Here is a 16,803-nt window from a genome sequence, read left to right on the forward strand (position 1 = left end):
GGACTTCCAGGGAAAGTGTCAGGATGGGTGTGCTCTCAGCGTGTCCCCCTTTTTAATCATGTGAGCTGGTTTCGGGGGTCGGAAGTATGGTTGAAACCAGATCTTACTCAGCCAAGTTGCTCTTGGTATCTATAGAAAGGTACCTCGTGCATAAAATTGTAAGAGTTCATTGTTGAAGCTGATGTGAACTTTTGTTATGAGAGCTATTATGCAGACCCATGAACTGAGGGGAAATACAGATGAAATACAACAGTCACCAAAACACAGGAAATTTCCAGCTTGAGTGGAATAATGACTGAGCTGCTGAATGCTGAAAGCCATCCATCAGTGGAAGCTTGAAGGACGGATGGGTGGAAGGTGAGAACAGAAGGAGGGATAGAAAGCCTCCTCCCTCCCTCTGCCCTGTTCATTCCACAAAAAACAAATCATCACAGTTCCCCATTTATGTTTATGTATATAATATTCAGTCCTGTGCCTTCTGAACATATTAAACTGTTAAAATGGAAGCTCTCTTCTCAACACAAAACTCTTGAAGCATAAGTTGGATATGACTAGGCCATCTGAAATGGAAACAATATGAATATATTAGTTATGCATGTAGTTATTATTTTCTCACAAATCAACGGACAAATATTGCCAGGTGTGTCTCCCATCTCTAGAGGGCATGATGACTATTAGCCAGAACTATAAAGAGCTTAGAGAAATACAAGAACAAATTGCCATTCTTTTATTTCAATCTTTTCTACATTAGATGAATCCATATACACAAAATTAGTCAAAGTTAATTGCTTTTAAGTCACTCATTTGAAGTCCCCAGTAAATAGGACTTAAAACTGCTTAGTTTTGGCTGGATTATAGCCTTATTTAATAAGCTGTACTTTTAAAACAACTTGATTGCTATCATGTACATCAAAAATTATTTTGAGAGGTAGTTTTATAGATTGCCTACAGTTAAACCATAGTAGCAATCAGTGATCTGTAGTATTTATATAGCACTTAGAGCATTCAAAGTATGTCATGTACTTTACATAAGAACAGCCCTGCTGGATCAGGCCCAAGGCCCATCCAGTCCAGCATCCTGTTTCACACAGTGGCCCACCAGTTCCCACTGGAAGCCTACAGGCAGGAGTTGAGGGCATGCCCTCTCTCCTACTGTTACTCCCCTGCAACCGGTACTCGGAGGCATCCTGCCTCTGAGGCTGGAGCTGGCCTATAGCCCTCCAGCTAGCAGCCCTTGATAGACCTCTCTTCCATGTAGTTATCCAAACCCCTCTTAAAGCCATCCAAACTAGTAGCCAACACCACATCTTGTGGCAGAGAATTTCACAGTTGAGTATGTGTTGTGTTAAAGAGTACTTCCGTTTGTTGGACCTAAATTTCTTGGCAACCGATTTCATTGGATGACCCCTGGTTCTAGTGTTATGTGTGTGAGAGAGAAATTTCTCTCTATCCACTTTATCTACACTGTGCATGATTTTATACACCTCTATCATGTCTCTCCACAGTTATCTTTTTTCTAAACTAAAAAGCCCCTGGTGTTGTGGCCTTGCCTCATAAGGAAGGTGCTCTAGATCCTTGATCATCTTGGTTACCCTCTTCTGCACCTTTTCCAGTTCTACAATGTCCTTTTTTAGATGTGGTGACCAGAATTGTATGCAGTACTCCAGGTGTGGTCACACCATAGTTTACACTTTACATATGTACTCCTGTTAACTGGGCAAGGAAGAGACATCCTTTAACGTGGTGGCTTTCTTTGATTTAGCAGAAGGAAAGCAACTGCCCCTATTTAGTCCCAACACAATGTCTCTCCAATAGCTATTACTCATGTCTACATTGTACTTCTTTTGAGATTGTGAGCCTTTTGGGGGCAGGGAGCCATCTTATTAACACACACACACACAGACACAGACACATACACATCCGTCATGTAAATCACTTTCATGACTTTTTTTTTTTGCTGAAAAGCAGGATACAATTAATACAGAACTGAGCAATCCTTCCAATAACCTGTAACACAGGTCAGTATTATTATCCCCATATTGTAGATGTGGCGGGGGCTGAGGCAGAGGGCTCACCTAGGGCTATCCAGCCTGTCAACAGTCCAGTTAGGCGAAGTGGAATTATAGTTCATACACATTAAGACCAATTACATTGTAATAATTAACTTGAGACTAGGAATAAAAAAACATTTACTTACTTGAGGTTTAGATATACCTAATTGCATTTTTCACATTAACCTTCTGTTATCCTTATTACCCCGCCCCTTCCACTCTCTAATCTGTCTCCTGTCTTCATCATAGTTTCCCCTCCCTGTTGAAATTTGAGACAGAATTTTTTTGAGGCAGGGGGCCTGTGTTTTGTTTTTTGTGCTTAAGTTACTCGTTTGTAAAGCACAATATGAATTGGTGGCATTGCATATATAATAAAACAAATAGAACCACAGGTGTTTGACACCAACTTACATTTTACTGATAAATCAAGTACATGTATTAGTTCAGCTGATTATTTTATGGAGCTTTAAAGTCCGTTGATTGTATTTTATCATGTATTAAAGTCCGTGTGATAACAGGCTCTGAAGAGGCCTGTGTACAAGAGTTGAACAGGGGCTCCATTAGATAATTTCCCCATAGGGATCAATGGGAAACTCAAAAAGATTAACAACACTGACAATTATCAGCACTTTTTCCAAACTAGAACTTTTAGAACAGGACTGGTATAAAGCACTATATTTTTGTAGTTTAGAGAAGTGCCCACCAGCTACATCTCTTCCCAGTGCCGAAGGATGACACTTTGCCCCCACCTTTGCCGGTGGCAATTATGACATCACCTGTGGTTTCTTATGATGCACTCATTGTCTCCTTGGAGATGGCTAAAGTGGTGTGGAAGTTTCAGAAGTAGCAGCAGCGTCTCACAGGGAGGGGCAGTATGGATCCCCTCCTATCCCAATAATAGGTGGGATAATCATGGCAAAGCAGTTGTGCTCCTTCTAAATATATAAATGAGTGTAAAGGCTGCCAGGTAAGAAATATCTTTCTGTTCTAGAACAGGAATTTGTAATGGCTGGAGCCAGTTTAAAACCAAGTGATCCAACAGATCAGTATTCCAGCATCTTTAACTGCCAAATTCTTTCACTTCCTCTCTTTGTTTAGCTCTGTGAATAACTTTTGCCAAAGCTTAATTCTAGAGTTGGTAGGTCAGAAGATACTATGTTGCCTGCAGAAGTATCTTTACCCTGGAAATAGACCAACTTGAACAGGAAACTAGAAACAACTGGACAACAAGACAACCTTCATTTTGGGAATCTGGAAAATCTGAAGAAATAATAGATTCTGTTAAGTTTGAGAAAATAAACTCCTAACAAAAATCAAGACACAAGGTAAGTAATGACGCAAAGTAAGGAACATAACTTGCACCGTTTCAGAAAAAGGGAAGCAAAAAGCTTCATTTTAATATCAGCAACACAGAGGTAAGTTCTAAACCAAGCAGCCATTTGGTTTCTTATCTAAAGAATGAGAGCCAACACCATTATAACATGCTTTATTAGAAGATAATAGCTTGGCTTGAAATGTATGGCTTTTAGGGTTGCTATGCCCTAAAATCTGGGTTTCACCCTGATTTAAGCAACTGATCCGGATTGCTTAGCCCATCCAGATTCGCCCGTTTTTCATCTTTCTTTTTTAAAAAAACAGCTCAGCTCTAGTCTTTGTAGAAGCGGAGTTATGGAGCAAAATGTGCGGTCACTATTTTGCTCAACTGCTGGACTTGCATTAAGAAAAGAAGAACATAGGAGGCTAGTTGGGAGAGTTTCACTTTCACAAGTACAGTAATCCCCTGAGGAATGTTGCCTTGTTTGTTATAAGCAGGGGATCTCTATTGGGCAGTTGAGAGGATAGCTTGCTTTTGATGTGAATCATTACCTGCCTACCAGGCTGTGTATTGTAATGTTTAAAGACTTTCTTGGCTTTACATTCAAAGCATGCCTAGTTCTTCTTACTTAGAAGTAAGCATCTTTGGTTTCAATCAGATCTTCTCTCAAATAAGTGTGTACAGAATTGCAACCTTAATTAAAAAGCTGTACTTTTTTGTTGTTGTTCTATTGCAGCTATTAATGTCAAGGAAATCAGGCAAATATATCTTTCTCAACTATACATGCAAATTAGGCACCCGGATTTGGAAAGCCAGAATATGGCAACCCTAATGGCTTTCAATCAGTTTAACAAAGCAATAAACTTGTAACAAACAAACTTGTAACAAAAATCCAGTGATACACTTCCTCCTTCCTGAAACACTGCAACAAATTGTAAAAAAAATCACGTGTCACCACCAACATGAAGATAAGTTCTTAAGAGGTAAGTTGCTACTTGCCAAAGTAAATGGCTGCTTGGTTTCTTTTCTGGTCCACTGGCCTTTTCAAGCCACTCACAGAAGAAATCTATCATGGTTAAACATTGATCTGGCCGTTTTGATTGCCATTTTGCAGATTGAAAGTTAATTGTCCAGGTTATAAGGAACTGCAATCAATCTGTTATTATTTATTTATTTGCTTTTTTTTTTTTTTAAATACTGCCCTTCCAAAATGGCTCAGGGCGGTTTACACTTAAAACCAACCATTAAAACAGTAAAGAGCTAAAACAAAAACTAAAAAACAATATAACAACAATTAACAATTTTAAAAAACATTTAAAAACAATTAAACAATCTCAGTAATTAAAAACCCTAAAAGAGGGTTAAAATATTAAAACCAATTTTAAAACCCTGGAAAGCCGGGCCAAATAAATACGTTTTAAGGGCTCTCCTGAAGGCTAATAGAGATTCAAATTACAGATTTCCACAGGGAGCGCATTCCACAGCCCAGGAGCAGCTATAGAGAAGGCCTGCCTCTGAGTCGCCACCAGATGAACTGGTGGTAACTGGAGATGAACCTCCTCAGATGACCTTAATGTGTGGTGGGGATCACGCAGAAGAAGGCGCTCTCTGAGGTAACTCGGGTCTAAGCCATTCAGGGCTTTAAAAGGTAATAACCAGCACTTTGTATTTGGCCAGAAACATATTGGCAGCCAATGCAATTGTTTCAAAACAAACGTAATATGGTCTCTCAGGGTTACCTCAGAGACCAATCTGGCTGCCGCATTCTGAACTAATTGAAGTTTCCGAACTACATAAAAAGGCAGCCCTACGTAGAGCACATTGCAATAGTCAAGCTGGGAGGTTATCAGCTGGTGCACCACTGTTTTGAAGTCATCCTCTTCAAGGAATAGAAAGCTGATAGAAAGCACTCCTGGCCATGGCCTCCACCTGAGATACCAGGCTGAGGCCTGGGTCCAGGAGTACTCCCAAGCTTTGCACGTGCTCCTTCTGGGGGAGTGTAACCCCATCCAGCACAGGAAGATCTAACTCATCCCTCAGATTCTGAGCCCCCACAATGAGCACCTCAGTCTTGCTTGGATTCAGCTTCAGTTTGTCATCCCTCATCCAGCCCATTACTGCCTGTAGGCAGGCATTTAAAGAATGAGTGCCATTTCCTGAAGAAGAAAGGGAGAAGTAGATTTGGGTGTCATCAGCATACTGATAACACCCAGCACCAAATCGCCTGATGACCTCACCCAGCAGTTTCATGTAGATACTGAAAAGCATTGGTGACAGAATGGAACCCTGGGAGACTCCATATAACAGCTCCTGCTTTGAGGAGCAACTGTCACCAAGCTCCACCATCTGGGATCTACCCGAGAGATAGGAACGGAACCACTGCAAAGCAGTGCCTCCTATTCCCAACTCCCCCAGGCGACCCAGAAGTATACCATGGTTGATGGTATCGAACACCGTCAAGAGATCCAAGAGGACTAACAGAGTCACACTCCCTCTGTCGATTCCCCAGTAAAGGTCAGCCATCAGTCCGACCAAGGCTGTCTCAACCCCATAGCCCGTTCTAAAGCCAGTTTGAAATGGGTCTAGATAATCAGTTTCCTCCAAAACCACCTGGAGCTGGTTGTCCACCCTCTTGATTACCTTACCCAACCAGGGAAGATTGGCCTATAACTATCCATCGCTGAGGGATCCAGGGAAGGCTTCTTAAGAAGAGGTCTATTGCCTCCTTCAAACAAGGAGACACCCTACCCCCCCCAGCGATGCATTTATGGTATTAACTAGGCCATCTCCAACAATCTCTCCACTAGATCGAAGCAGCCAGGTTGGGCAAGGATCCAGAGAACAAGTGGTAGGCTGTACCACTCCAAGTAGCTTGTCCACGTCATCAGGAGTCACAGATTGAAGCTGATCCAACCTAACACTGCAAGAGGTATCGCTGGATACCACCCTCACAGACCCTGCAGAAATAGTGGAATCCAAGTTGGCTCGAATACAGGAGATTTTATCCGCAAAGAACCCACTAAAGGTGTCACAGCAGAGTATCTCCAGGAGCTGAGTTATCTCAAGAGAAAAAGAGATACATAGTTCACATAACTGAAAATGGCACCTTTGTCTTGCCAAAGTACCGAGAACTGGATCAGGGAAATCTTTATTTGCAGGAAATGGCTTGGCTTGAAAAGCATTAAGCAATTCATGGTTTCCCACAAACTCAAGAAAACAAACTCATAACAAAAAGTCTGACATGAGGTAAGGAACACCAAAATTGTTGCTTTGCTTCAGGAAGAAGGAATGTGAAATATCGCCAATGTGGATATAGATGAGGCCTGCTCAACTTAAGCTCCCCAGCTGTTTTTGGACTACAATTCCCATAATCCACAGCCACAGAAGCCAATAGCCAGTAATTATGGGAGTTGTAGGCCAATATCTGCAGGAGGGCAAAGTGGAGCAGGCCTGATACAGACCCTTAAGAAGTAAATCCTTTATTGCTAATTTAAGTGGCTACCTGGTGTCTTTCAATTAAACCTAATCATCAAAACACATGATGATGATGATTGATCATTTTGGTGTTTGGTTCCCCCCACCCCCCAGAAGATTGAAGGGGAATTTTTTTAAGTTAAAAAGAGTTGTTGAACATCCATTCTCTAAAGATGTTATCACTATAAGTGGTTACTCTTTAACAGATATGTAGCTGAAAGGAAAATAATATATTTTAAAATAGTGTACAGTCTATAAAACTAATCCCTCTTTCTTACAAAGCCAAGTAATACATTTATCATCAGGAATATTGGCATCACAGGAATTTTGTTGCTTTATCTCATCCAGAAATAACAGTACAAGACATGAGAATAAAGCCCTGAGACTTATGCAGTGGTAGTGTGTATGCAATTAATTGTTTTTGCCATTCAGAAAAGATAGTTCCTTCTCATGATGTTTGCACAACTCTAAATTTTTCTGTGGTTATTCTCTCAGAAGGAGTGAAACAAAATATGTGGATTTGGACACATCACAGTAAATCCAAAGCCAACCTGATGAGCAGCTAACAGAGAGGAAATCTGTGGCAAGGGAATGAATCGAAGCATCATTAATAACACACAGAAAGAAACTGAATTCCACCCATCCAGAAAACAAATGCTCTGCATGAAGCTTTCCCAGACATCAGGCTTTACTGCCCTTTGGGGCTCGAAGTTGCCCCAAGAAACTGTCGCAAAAAAGTGATTTTTTTTTAACCCCAGATATAAATCAGACTACACTCAAACTCCCTGATGAAAAACCCCAGTTGTGTGTGACGTGCTCCCTGATAGCTCACAGGAACTTAGAGGTAAATTTGGCTGTTATGTGCACACCCTCCATTCCGGAGGAGATGAGAACTAAAAGCCAGGTGTGAAACTTCATGGTGATTTTCCATGAAGGACAGCAATAGTGCCTGCAGGACACCAGCCAACATTGCAGCAGGAAGCTGGTCTGAGGGAGCGCTTGCTTATGGTCCTTGTTCGCATGCCTAGTATAGCACTAAGTGCTACTTTTGGGGTTGGGAAGGAATTTTCGTACATAGTAGATTGGCCAGGATTCTGGAGTTTCTTTGCTTTCCTATGGGCATCTAACAGGGGTAACTTGCTGGGTTATTTATATTTATTTAAAACATTTATACCCCACCTCTCCAGTACATTACTGCTCAGGGCGGCTCACAACATTTATAAAACAGTTACAATATAAAATCAGACTAATAAAATTAACCAAATTAAAGAAATTAAAAACCCAAGCTAAAACCACAATCAAAATTAGCTTTTAAAATTCCAAATTAAAATCTTAAAGCTAAAAACTAAGGATTATAAAAACTAAAAACTAAAGAATCTACCAGATATACACAAAAGGTGAAACATTAAAAAGCCTCTCTAAAAAGATGTGGTTTTTTAATTTTATTAAGTTTTTTTTTTATTGATTAGGAAAATAAAAAGAAATAGCATGATTACATTATCATCTCTTGAACTTCCAGCAGTTACATATGACATATTGCATATGACAATCCGAAATTCCGCTTCTACCCTTTGCCAACCTTCCCCCTCATGTCAGATATTACAGAAAGGTATAGATAATGCGCTAATCAACCCTCAATATTAAAAGAAACCAAATCTTGGGTGTGAATGTTGACCCTGTGCTAAATTATAATTTATGAAAGTTTCCCATGTTAATGCAAATGTTTCGTCAAGGCATTCTGCAAATAAGCAGTGACTTTAGCCATCGAGGCATATTCCCATGCTTTAGTAGCCATTCATCCAAGGTCGGGGTTGCCTGTGACCGCCAACTGGCAGCATAAAAAATCCTGGCAGCAGTAATCATATATAAGGACAACTCCATGTGTTTAGTAGGTATACAAAGTTTAGTCATTTAATATGAAAAGCTCCGGTGAATAAGGAAAGTTCATATTTAAACACCACTCTGAGCTCCTTGGAGGAAGAGCGGGATATAAATGTAAAAAATAAAATAATAAATAAATATGTTGCATCTTCAGAGTGAATTTTCCCCCAAAACTGTTGTGCTTTGCCACAAGTCCACCACATATGATAGAAAGTCCCCACATAATTCTTACATTTCCAGCAATCTCCTGAGTAATCACAGTCCATCTTTCTTATGGTCATAGCAGGGGCGTAACTATAATAGAGCAAGGGGAGACAGTTGTCTGGGGGCCCACTGCCTTGGCCCCCCCGAGGAAAGTCACATGACTGACTCCCCCAACCGTGCACCCACCTGGGCTTCCACCTGTATTCATCCTCCGAAACTGATGTGAGTGTTAAGACCTGGAGCTACCAGAACAGCATGTCTTTCTCTAGTACCATTAAATGAACTGCATTGTCCACAATTTACAAAACCTTAAAAATAATTCAGATTGTGGCATACACACACACACACACTTTTTGTTACCACTATTCAGCCTCATTTAAGATTTTTTTACTTCATGAGCTGAGCTTCAGGCGGGGGTGGGGGCATTTTAAAATCTTGACTCTGGGCCCACTCCAACCTTGCTACGCCCCAGAGTCATAGGAGTAATGTACCAATGAAAACACATTTTGTACCAGTTTTCTCCTAAGGTACTATTTGCTGTAAATTTAATATTCACTTTCCATTTATGTTCCCATTGTTGAATATCGATTGTCCTGTTTAAATTTTGCATCCACTTAATCATACAGCCTTTAATCTGTTTTGTTTCTGAATCATATTTCAACAGCAACTTGTATATCAATCCCAATAAATGATCAACATTTCTAGTTATTAATACTTTAAATTCTATTAAGTCTCTGAGTTTACCACCTTGTCTTTGTATGTCTTTCTGCATTATAGAACTAATTTTTAAGTATTTAAACCATGAATGTTCCTCGGACCATTCCAAAGTAAAAGTTTGAATGGATTTAAATTTTGCTTTTCCAGTACTTAAACTTTGCATACTATATGCCTTCTCTGTCCATAAATCAGACTTATTAGATTTTTCTTCTTTATGGAAAAAAATATTTAAAATAGCTGCCAAAGGTGATAGTTCAGGGCTGATCCTTTTCTTATACTTATCTCAGACACTTAGCAGACTGTTTCTGATTGTGTGGGATTTTATGTCCTGATCATTTCTTTTTATGTTAATTCATAAAAATGTATGTAGCCCATCTGAAAGATCTGATCCCTCCATATCCATAATCGGACCTATGGCTCTCTGATCCAATCCGACATCCATGTCAAACAGCTGGCATGGTAATATAATTTCAAGTTAGGGGCAGCCAATTCTTCCCATTCTTTTGCATCTTGCATAATCCTAAACTTGATTCTTGGCTTCTTGTAAGCTCAAATAAAGGAATTTATGTGCCTCTGGCATGTATTCAACATCTTATCTTCTATCTTAACCGGAATCATTTGAAATAAAAAAAAATCATTCTTGGTAGAATGTTCATTTTAACTGATGCTATCTTTCCCAGCCAAGAAAGATTAAGTTTTTTCCACCTATTTAAGTCTGCTAAGAAGATCCCACACTGGTAATTATTCTTGAACAGATCTTTATTGTTCCCTGTTAAAGTAATCCCCAAATATTTAATAGGTTTTGCTATCTTCTGAAATCCAGTCTTATCTTAAGAAGATGTGGTTTTAGTTGTTTCTTAAATGAGCCCCTGGTGGCGCAGTGGTAAAACTGCCGCCCTGTAACCAGAAGGTTACAAGTTCGATCCTGACCAGGGGCTCAAGGTTGACTCAGCCTTCCATCCTTCCGAGGTCAGTAAAATGAGTACCCAGAATGTTGGGGGCAATATGCTAAATCATTGTAAACCTCTTAGAGAGCTCCGGCTATAAAGCGGTATATAAATGTAAGTGCTATTGCTATTAAAAACACTGAGAAAGGAAGCATGGCAAAGCTCTTCAGGAAGGGCGTTCCAAAGTCAAGGGGCCACAACCGAAAAGGCCCTGTCTCTAGTCCGCACCAATTGGATGGCGGTGCCATGAGCAGAGACTGAAGTGACGAGCGGAGGGCCCTGGCAGGTTCATATGGGCGAATGCGGTCTGACAGGTACCCTGGCCCCAAGCCGTGTAGGGCTTTAAAGGTAAATACCGGTACCTTGAATCTAGCCCAGAAGCAGACTGGTAGCCAATGAAGCTGACACAGAATGGGTGTAATACTCGTGAAGTGACTTGCACTCACGAGCATCCTTGCAGCAGCATTCTACTGCTAACTGGGCAAAGAGGCACCTTTTACCGTGGTGTTTCTCTTTATTTAGCAGGGGGAGAGTAACTGGAGAGTTACTCTCCAGTTAGGAGAGTAACCTATCCACCCCCAGCACAGTACCTCCAGTGACTGTTGCTGGTATTTATCTTGTGTTTCTTTTTAGAATGTGAGCCCTTTGGGGACAGGGAGCCATCTTATTTATTTACAAGTGAATTTTAGCCCGTTGAAAAACGGGCGCTAGTAATGGCTTCGGCCCCCACCGCCTCGGACGCCGCTGCCGAACTGCCCCCCCAGCTGCCCGATCCCACCATTTCTACAGGAGAGAGGAGCTCGCTAGCAGAGCTTCTCTCTCTGCAAAGGCTCTTCTCAAACTGGCGCTTTGAGCGGAAAGGGTGTCCTTTCCGCTCAAAGCGCCAGTTTGAGAAGAGCCTTTGCAGAGAGAGGAGCTCTGCTAGCGAGCTCCTCTTTCCTGCAGAAATGGTGGCATCGGGCAGCTGGGAGGGCGGTTCGGCGGCGGTGTCCGCGGCGGCATTTTTTAGGGCCAATTTGGCCCTTAGTAATATGGGGGGGGGCAGGAATGGTGGGATCGGGCTAGGGCCCCAAGGTTTTCCCCCCGCCCGGCTTTACTGGCGGCGCCAGGCCTCGGCGGCGGCTCCGCCACCACCTCAGCCGGCTTCCCCACCGCCTCTTCCCCCGGCGTCTCTCTCATTTGTTTGCGGCGGCCGCTTCTGGGCCACCGTTTCCCACGCCACTTTTTTTCCCCGCGGCGGCCGCTTCTGGCCCCGCCGCCGCCTCACCCGCACTCCCGCCGCCAGTTGCCCCGTCGCGGCCACCGCCACCTCTGGCCGTGGCTCCGCCGCCGCCGCCTCGCCCGCACTCTCCTCCCGGTGTGGGTGGCGGCCACTTCTCCTTCTCCCGGCCCCAACATGGCCGCCGGGTGCTGGCATTCGCGGCTGCCTTGCTCTGTTCTGGGCATGCGCTTCGCGCATGCCCAGAACAGGCAGGCACGAACGCACGCTTGGTGTCCGTCCACAGACGGACACCAAGCGTTTTATTAGAGAGGATTATTTCTCTGTGTAAACTGCCCTGAGCCATTTTTGGAAGGGCGGTATAGAAATCGAATTAATAATAATTCTGAACCAGCTGAAGCTTCCAAACTGTCTTCAAGGGCAGCCCCACATAGAGCGCATTGCAGTAGTCCAATCTGGATGTTTGGCATGCCATAAAAATATCTTCAATGCCCTGGTTTTAGTGGCGTGCTTTCGAAGCCACAATTTCTTGTTTCTCTCCCTTTGCCCATTTGGAATCTTGTCTCCTTTGCCTTTTTTTTGCTGATATATCGAGTATAAATTCTGAGCTTGTATATACCAAGATTTAGCTCTCATCTTGAATCATGAAATTGTACTAACAAGTAGGATTTCTTATTCCTGAGTAGTTTCATTTGTTACATTGGATGAACGCCAAACTTTCCAGAACACAGAACCTTACAATAATATATTTTGCTATAGAGGAGTGCAGCAGTAACCCCAAGCCCTGTGCAACCAAAGTTTTATTACTTCACACTGTTATTTTGGGAGTGCTAAGTTTCGTATTTCATTGGTTCTTATAAAAGAACTTGTAAGTGCAAAAGCAACCATAAAGAAATAATTATTTTGATTTGACAATGCAACTATTATCATTTTCATCCATTTATTTGGTTACTGTTGGTTTCTGAATTCAAGCTTTGATTGTATTATTCAAAGCCACCTTAAGCACTGGAAAGATGGCTAATAAATGGGCACCATCCAGCTTAAACAATCATGACAAAGAACCATTGAGATAAATGAGACAAGTTAGTCATGACTAACTTTAAGGTAAAGTGTGCCATCAAGTCGATGTCTACTCCTGGTGACCACAGAGCCCTGTGGTTCATGACTACCTTGGTATATATGCTGCCCAATGTTTATAATTAATAAGTAAAATTATAGTCTCAGTGGCTATTCCAGATGCATTCCTTACTTACAAGGAATTTTTAGCACAAAAACACAAGTTCTTCAAAGATAACCGCCAGGGCAGGCTGCATATAAGCTCAATAAAGATAATTCGGAGAAACCTGGGGGCTGTTCACATTGGTTTTGTTTTAATAGGGTTCCTCTCTGTTCCTTGCAATCCCCCCCCCCATGTGCAGTTCACACTGCTTGCTCCCCAGTCTTTTTCTGGCCCCTTCTGGTCAATGGCTTTCTAGAGGAGGCGGGATGCTGCTCCTCCTCTTTCTACCTGCGCTTGCAAGGTGTGTGTCTTTGAAAAGTTTCAATTGGGCCTATGAAAAATTATTTAATTTCCTTTTAAAAAAAACAACCAACTCATTGGGGGGGAGACTTTCACAAGACCACAACTTGCCAGAACAACCACATTGACATATGTTTTATTCTTTCATAAAGCCTGCAGTAAAAGTTCTATCTATTGCCAGCAGCTGGCACTCTTCCAGGGGTGAAGCTGTAATATGGCACTCAGTGGTGGCCCCTGGAACCCCTTTCTCCCCACTGCTTATGGGGGTGGGTGGCGATGGCAACAGCAGTAGCCTCCCTAAGGGAGCAGTCTGGGATAGGCTGCCCGGCCCCTGCCACCCAGCTGTGGCCGCCCTCGCCTCTTCACACGTGTAGGCTCCACTCTGATATAGTCTTACACTGGGGAGGTACATCTAGGCCCCACTGCACATACCTTTCCCTTGTTAATTCTTGGGTGTGCTTGCATAAACTGCTTCCTCTTGGTACATATGTACACATACATACCTTCTTGCGGGACAGGGCCTTCTCAGGCATTGCCCCCAGGCTTTGGAATGCTCTCCTGGCTGGCATCCACTACTCAGTCTCTTTGACAGTTTTTAGGGGGAAAGTGATGTGGCTTTTCACCCAGGCTTTTAAATGAAAGCATTGTTTTTACTACTACTGCTTTGTGTTTTATGTATTATTGTTTTTAATGTGTTATTAAATTTTTAAAGAGAGATATTATCTTTTATTTATATGATCTGTACATTTCTATTTTAATTATGTAATGTTTATATATTATATTATATTATATTATATTATATTATATTATATTATATTATATTTATATTATATTGTAAACTCGCTGGGCTGGGCGCAGAACATCTGCGCCTCTAGTTTGCCAGAGCCATTTTCTCTCTCCCCCCGCCTGCCACTGCCTCACTTATTTTTCCCAAAGGCCGGCCAGCTAGCCACACAGCTGCCCTCCCTCCCGCCAGCCACCACCTCCTCCTCCTGCCCGCTAGCCAAACTCACTGACTCGGGGATGGGGGTAGATTTCAGTGGTCCCCCTCCCCCCACCGGCCTCATCCTGGTCTCCAACAGGCCCGAGCCGTTTTAGTCCATTTTCTGTCCATTCTGGGCCTCTTTGTGATGACAGTGGCCATTTTGGAGGCCGCCATGCACACGCACTGGCCATCTGCATGACCCTCCAAAATGGCTGCCGCCAGCACAAAGAGGTCAGAACCCAAACAGGGCCAATTGGAGATGGGTGGGGACAGCCAGAACCCCCATCCCCGCAACCACAATAATACGAGTTTCATGCACACATCCCTTGGGAGCACTCCATACATGATTTGAGGTTTTAATTGTACATTGCTTAGCCTGATTTATGTCCAGGGCAAAAATGTCAACTTTTTGCACTGGTTTTTTGGAAAAATTTGAAATATCCAATATCCTGCAACCACAATAATACGAGTTTCATGCACACATCCCCTGGGAGCACTCCATACATGATTTGAGGTTTTAATTGTACATTGGAGCTTAGCCTGATTTATGTCCAGGGCAAAAATGTCAACTTTTTGCACTGGGTTTTTGGGAAAATTCAAAATATCCAATATGCCCCACAAATGGCAGTATTTCATCCCTATTAATGCTGTGGTAAAGCCTGCTGTCTGGGAAAGGCCCAGGAACAGGTTCCAGTAAGGAGTTGGCAACCCTGCTCATGTCTGTGCAATTCCCTGACACTGATTTCTTTTCTGAAGTGTCAGTACTTCCTATACTATTGGGGAGAGAAACTTGTCTCTCAAGAAGAGAGTCACTTCAGACTGCAAGTGTGCAACCGAAGAGAACATACCTAACTTCCTTGCTAGGTGAACAAAGAGGCACCTTTTTAAAGTGCCGCTTCTCTTTATTTAAGCCACCTAACGTGCAGCAGGGAAGCAACCTGCCTAGAGAGCAGGAGGCTGCTGGTTCGAATCTCCGCTGGTGTGTTTCTATTGGGCAGCAGCGATATAAGAAGGTGCTGAAAGGCATCTCATACTACACAGGAGATTCTACCAAGAAAACCACATGGCTCTGTGGTCCTCAGGAGTCAACACAGACTCCATGGCACAACCTTTTTTCTCTTTATTTAGCAGGGGGAGAGTAACAGGCCCTATTCATCCCCAGCACAGCATTCCTCCAGTGGCTGTTGCTGGTATCCGTCTTAAGTGTATTTTTTAGATTGTAAGCCCTTTAGGGACAGGGAGCCATTTATTCATCTATTTATTTGTTTGTATGTAGACTGCTTTGGGAACTTTTGTTGAAAAGTAGTATATATTTGTCCTATTCGTACTATTGGGGAGAGAAACGTCGTCTCCCAATAATAGGGGTCGACCCTCCCTGCGGCCACTTCGGATTGCAAGTGTGCAACCGGAGAGAACAAAGAAACGGCGGCTTCAGAAGCGCGCGGCTGGGACCAAGGGACGACGAACAGGCGTTATTTAAAGCCCTGGAGGCGAAAGAATAACCGCCTTCCTGAGCCAACTCTCTCCAGCGAGAGCGCCACCAACGTTACACAACCGGCCTCAGCGCGAACCCAAGAAGCGGCGCTGCCTCTCGCGCCCGCACCCTCCACTTCACCTTCACCCTGAACAGTCCTACTGCTGTGCTGGCTGGAGAGACAAGCCCCGCCCTCTCGCATGATATGCCCAATTAAGAGAACGCGACTTTTCCACAGCTCTTCGGTTGTGTGATCCAATCTGCATCAACCCTTCCCGGCTGTCAAGAGGGAACAAACTATAATATGTTAGGGGGGAGGGGGGCGGCAAAGGCGGAAGAGAGGGAGGGGGGAAGGAAAAGATGGGTCCCTTCTTTCCTTTCCCCGCTTCTCCCCGCACTTATTTGTGGTGCGCGCGAAACAAAGCCTCGAACAGTCATTTCCATTTCCTCACAAAGGCTTGCGTGTTTTAACCATACATTGTGCAGCCTCCCTCCGGCCCCGGAAAAGTGGTCTGATCCAGAAGAACTAGCCGGCCAACTCAGCCACTCCGCCGGGGGGTGGTGGGGGCGCGGGCAAGGGGAAATGGCAGCCAGCCATCGGGGGATTGACCCCAAGGTCTCTATGCTGATACGGCAAGGAAGGCGAGGTACGGCCCTTCTGTCACTAAGCATAAAACGGCACCGAACGGCCACAACGGCTCCCCTAAATAAAAACTGAGGGTCGCTGCGAAACTGGGGGTAGGGTAGGGGTTAATCCTGGAAGACTTTCCAAATGTTTGCAGGATTGATCCAGACCGCCTAACAGCTCCTGGCCAATTTCAGTGCCAAACACAAATGCCTGGCAAAGCATATGGAGTAGGTGCCCTACTCAGAGGGCAATGCCTGAGAAGAGAAGGGCCGATCGACGGGGACAGAAAAAGTCTTTCTTTTAGATCTCCAAACGACGAAGCGTCCCTTGAGGAAACAGGAAGTCTAGCAACTCCACCAGTCGTGATCAGCCTTGAGCCGCAGTGTTGC

General features: G+C 43.4%; 1 protein-coding gene across 5 annotated transcripts in view; it reads right to left on the bottom strand.

Moving 5' to 3' along the window:
- The window catches only part of KLHL24 (kelch like family member 24), a 36,772-nt gene that overhangs the window by 17,820 nt on the left and 2,149 nt on the right, over positions 1–16,803 (bottom strand). The window contains exons 1-2 of one of the 5 annotated variants that reach the window (XM_053307788.1): positions 2,463–2,967; positions 2,198–2,310 (exon numbers count right to left, since the gene is read on the bottom strand). The exons of 2 other annotated variants lie outside the window; for them this stretch is intronic. The gene's annotated coding sequence lies outside the window, so the exon portion shown is untranslated. Of the gene's footprint in view, positions 1–2,197; positions 2,311–2,462; positions 2,968–14,340; positions 14,432–16,803 lie in introns of those variants that run through there. 2 more of the 5 variants (XM_053307792.1, XM_053307790.1) reach the window with 2 other exon arrangements.

Source organism: Hemicordylus capensis, chromosome 3 (assembly GCF_027244095.1).
Source record: "Hemicordylus capensis ecotype Gifberg chromosome 3, rHemCap1.1.pri, whole genome shotgun sequence".
In the NCBI taxonomy this organism is placed as follows: Eukaryota; Metazoa; Chordata; class Lepidosauria; order Squamata; family Cordylidae; genus Hemicordylus; species Hemicordylus capensis.